The following is a 4,802-nucleotide window of genomic DNA, read 5'->3' as shown; positions in this document are numbered from 1 at the left end:
GCAAAGACCCCTCCAAACAAGGTCCCATTCTGAGGCTCCAGACGGATGTATCTTCTGGAAGGTACCACTCAACTCACAAGAGTTGCATTGTCCCGAAGGTGGTCCTATTGGAGAAGGGGACACCACAATGCAGTTGACCCACAACTTATCCCATGGCTTTCCTCCCACAGATGTACAAGGACCTGTGTGATCTCGCCTGTTCATCTTATGTGAACCTTCTGATATGTACCCTATACCCTCTGATAAATACTCTTATCCCAGACCTGTTTGCTCATCCGTTAAGTCTTTCCCAGGCACACACTCCTAGGCTAGGAATTGTTGGGTTGATGAGCAAACGTGCCTCGAAGGCTTTTGCTGCGAACTTTTACAAGGCTGCAGGGCAGCTCAACAGGCAGCCTGATTAAGTCTCAGTAGGTGTTTGACCTTGGCAGTTACACCGTCTTGTTGAACCGTAGTGTCCTTCTCTGTGGATTGGACCTAATAATGGTTGTCACCTCTTCAGGCAGTGGTGGGATCTACAGCATGAATGCAGAGCCCACAGCACAATGACCGGCACCCAGAAGCAGTGTGGTTCTCACACAGCCCTCGGGCACTATCCTATCATCCCACTTCCACACTCACAGCAGCGGGGGTCCCAGTGGCCCTATTCCCTCTGGAATGACCAATCTCATTCACCTGTGCCAGTCAGATCACTAAAGCTTTTTTTTTTTTTAAGATTTTATTTATTTATTCATCAGAGACGCACAGAAAGAGAGAGGCAGAGACACAGGCAGAGGGAGAAGCAAGCTCCCCGTGGGGAGCCCAGTGCAGGACTCGATCCCAGGACCCTGGGATCACTCTCTGAGCTGAAGGCAGATGCTCAAACACTGAGCCACCCAGCTGCCCCCTAAAACTGGTTTTAATTGGTATGTATCAAGGGATCTCTGCCAGTTATGTGAACAAAGAGGTGGTTTACATCTGGGAAGGGAGAGGGTCGGTACAGTGATGGCTGTGGGATGGGCAAATAATGGGCCTGCATGACTGTACCCCCTTCATGTAAATGCCTAAGAAAATTCATCTTTCAAGAATCCCGAGTGTTATGTGACCACATATGACAGAATGGTATATGTACATATATACATACAGATTTGTAATGTGTATGTATTTTACAAATTTTATGTTATAAATATGTATATAGATTTTAAGCAGCTGAAAAATGATGTGGTTTACAAGCTGAGCTGCTCAAGAAAACCCTATAAATGTTGTGGCTGCCTATTTTAGTCAAAGTTTCTCTCCATGAGCTTTTATTGAGAATGTGGAAGTGGACCGAGTGACAAAAATAAGGTGAGATTCCTGCCGCACAGCATGTGCTAAAATTTATTCCTGGTGGACCAAGGATTAAAATGTTAAGTAATTAAATAAGCAAATAAGTTAACGACATCATGGAATTCAAGGACTTGGAAAGTAGACCTGAATGAGTATCTTATAATCTTAGGGATGGAAAGAATCTTTTGAGGTATGGCACTGAAGATTGAAACGATAAAGAACAGTGTTGAGGGCCTAAAAATTAAAAGAAAAAACTCTGAACGGCAACTAAAATAAAGCAAGTTGAGGGTAACAAAATTGGTAAAATTAAGAAAAATATGAAAAATGTGACCTACAGTGTGGAACCTTAACATATAAAGAGTAATTGCTATTCAATAAGAAAAAAAGGGCCAAATATACGAATAGGATACTAACAGGTGACTAGACAAGAAATGCAAATGGCAAAGAGACACTTCATCCAGTTCACTGCCTTCCACACTATAGATGTTCAGTGAAATGACTGTTTGATCCTGAGCCTGTCCTGAGTCACTTAATAAGTGCTCACTAAGCCCTTCCCTGAGGACCACAGAGTCAGGACAAGCAGAGAACTCAGCTCTGTCCTCAGACCTGCAGAACGTCAGTGTAGTCACAGCGGCCACCAGGGAGGTTCCTGTCACTTTTGAACTGTGTGACTTCGGCCACGTGCCTCAACTTCTCTTCGCCTGATGAGTAAACAAGGATAAATGAGGACAGTGTTAATACCTACCTCACGAGGCTGTTGCAAGCATTCAGCAAGTTCGTACACGTCAAGTGCTTAGAGAACAGTGCCTGGCTCATCGTAAAGACTCAGCACTGTACTCCGCGGCGCAGAAATGGAGCTAAGATGGGGAGCAAGGAAACACCCACCATTCACAGATCTGTGCGTTCAACAAATCCCTGGCCGGTGCCAAGTACATGCCAGGCGTTGGCAGAGCCACGACAAAACGCTCCTTAGATATTAAAACAGAAACTGAAGCAGGCCCGGGGAAGGGGAGACGAGCTGTGGCGGGGGAAATACCCAGGTGGTGGAAAGGAGCCCAGGGTCGGGGCCTGACTCAACTCAACTGCCGGGGATGGGGTGAGGGTGGGGGTGGGGTGGGGGGTGCTTCCTGGAGTCTGCAGCCTGGACACACGAGGAGGAGCTTCCCAGGCAGAGGTTGCTCCCGGAGGAGAAGGCAGTCAGAATCCAAGCTCTCAGGTGTGCAAGAGAACGCAGAATAATTTCAGCCCGTATTTTCTCACGGTGTAGCCCTGTCATTAGGGGGCGGGTTCGGGAGCCAGATCGCCCGAGTCATATCCAGGGTCTGCCAAAGCCCTGGTGCCAGTGTGTGTGTGTGGGGGGGGCGGGCAGGGCACTCTGTCTTGGTCTCACCTGTGGAATGAGGACAACAGTGGTATTTCTGGTGGGGTTGTGGGAGGTTTGGTGATCGCAGGCAGGTGAAACCCTCGCCGGAAGGCTGGCGCGTTGGCAAGACACACGCAGGTGGCCTCTCAGCCAGAAACCCGGGTGAGAGGGTTCTGCGGGTGGCCTTTTCAATGGGGCCACGTAGCTGAGCCCTGAAGGCCGTTGCTCAAGGGTCAGGACTTTGGACAGCTTGCAGCTGGCCTTCCCAAATTGGTTTCGGGATGATTCTACTTCAGGTTTCTCACTACTGACACCTGGAGCCAGAGCGTTCTTTTTTTTTTTTTTTTTTTTAAGTAGACTCTACCCAAAGGTGAGGCTCAAACTCATGACCCTGAGATGGGGTCTCGCGCCCTGCTAACTGAGGCAGGCGGGCCCCTCCCGATCACTCTCCACCATGGGGAGACGGCGGCTATCTTGTGCGGTGTAGATGCGCAGCAGCTCCCTGGCCTCCACTCAGCTGCCAGTAACACCCAGTTTTGATCATTGAAAAGGTCTCCAGACATTGCCAGGAGTCCCTCGGGGGCACAAAGTGGCTTCGCGGAGAACCACTGCTCCAGGTCAATTCAGGGCTTTCTGGGAACAGCCCAGCCTGGTAGGGAAGCCCTTTTTCCACCACAGAAAATATATACACCACACCGGGTGTCCACAGGCCAAATTCCAGCCCTGGGTGTGTTTTGTTTGATCCAGGAGACATTTTAAATCTCCTTGATGAGCTGACAATAGAGTCTTAAGAGTCAGGACATTGCACAGAAAAATCCAACTTTCTGGCTTCGCTTGAGAAATGGGATGATCTGATAACCCAGGGTCTGCATTCCAGCGGGGGCAGCGGTTGGGAAGACGGGAGCTGCACCTGCCCCCTTCGGATGGACCTGGCTTCCTGCGTGGCACACGCCCCACACTCTCCACTGTCCCCCAATTCCAAGGGCTGTCTACCTACCCGCTTCCATGTCCTCAGTCCTGCCAGCCCTTGAAAGGGTTTGAATTTGGAACTTGGTCTAATGTGCTTGGCGGGCAAGCATGCGCACACGCACGCAGACATATACGTACACACATGTACACACCCACACACGCACACGCATGCATAAAACATGTATAAAATGTGTGCATATAAACGGACACACATGTACACATACGTGTGCACGCACACACACGCACATGCACCAAACTCACCTATGCCCACCCCCCACAGCCCAGGACACAGTGTCCCTGTTGTGCACACCTGGCTACAAGGCTCTGCCCTTTGAAGCCATGCCTTCCTCCCCACAGGGAGTCTCTGGGTGTCAGGCCCGATTGATGGATGGGACAGCTCGGCTCTCAAAACTGCCGCATGTGTTTATTATGGCGATGAGTGTGGGCCAGGCCGCTTCTGGCTTGTGTAAGTGTCAACTGGTGACAACATGTGCTCTACAGAAGGCAGATGTCAAAGCAGACTGGGGCAGCGGATGGCCGCCTGCGCGCCGGGACCACCCAGGGTCAGCGCCCAGGCTGGCCGGGACTCTGGTCACCGTGCTGCTCCCCTGGCCTTTGGCGACAGAAATAAGAGTATGGAAAGTGACACTGGGCCACCAGGGCAGTCCGACTGGAAGACCACAGCCCGCTGGGCGAGTGGGGAGAGCTGCCAGCCGTGGCCCCGGGGCCCAGGCCAGCCCTGGAGGAGCCCGGGAGCCTGCACAGTGCCCCTTTGGCTCTCTTGGGAAGGTTCTCTGGCCCCATCCAGCCCCCTTGAGGCCACAGACACAGACAGAGGGACTGTCACACCGCCGTTTGAATAATAGTTACGCACTGAGGTCTGACTTGGTACCGGGCACTTCCTATTCACTTCAAGGACCTTATCACCCTAACTCTATAAAGAAGGCAGCTTAGTACCCAAACTTGTTGAAGCTCAACAGGTTGTATCAACAGCTAAGGCTTACTGCCACGTAGTATGTGCTGAGCGTGTGCTGGGCATAAGGCTAAGCACGGAGCACGTCCTGTCAAGTGATCTTTGCTACAATCTTATGAATGATGTTCTATTAGTCCTGCTTTATGGTTAACAAAATCAAAGCTGGAAGGCTCTCTCCTCCTCCTCCTCCTC

The sequence above is a fragment of the Canis lupus genome, chromosome 24 (assembly GCF_011100685.1).
Source record: "Canis lupus familiaris isolate Mischka breed German Shepherd chromosome 24, alternate assembly UU_Cfam_GSD_1.0, whole genome shotgun sequence".
Taxonomy (NCBI): domain Eukaryota; kingdom Metazoa; phylum Chordata; class Mammalia; order Carnivora; family Canidae; genus Canis; species Canis lupus.
Note: the sequence above shows the minus strand (reverse complement) of the source record.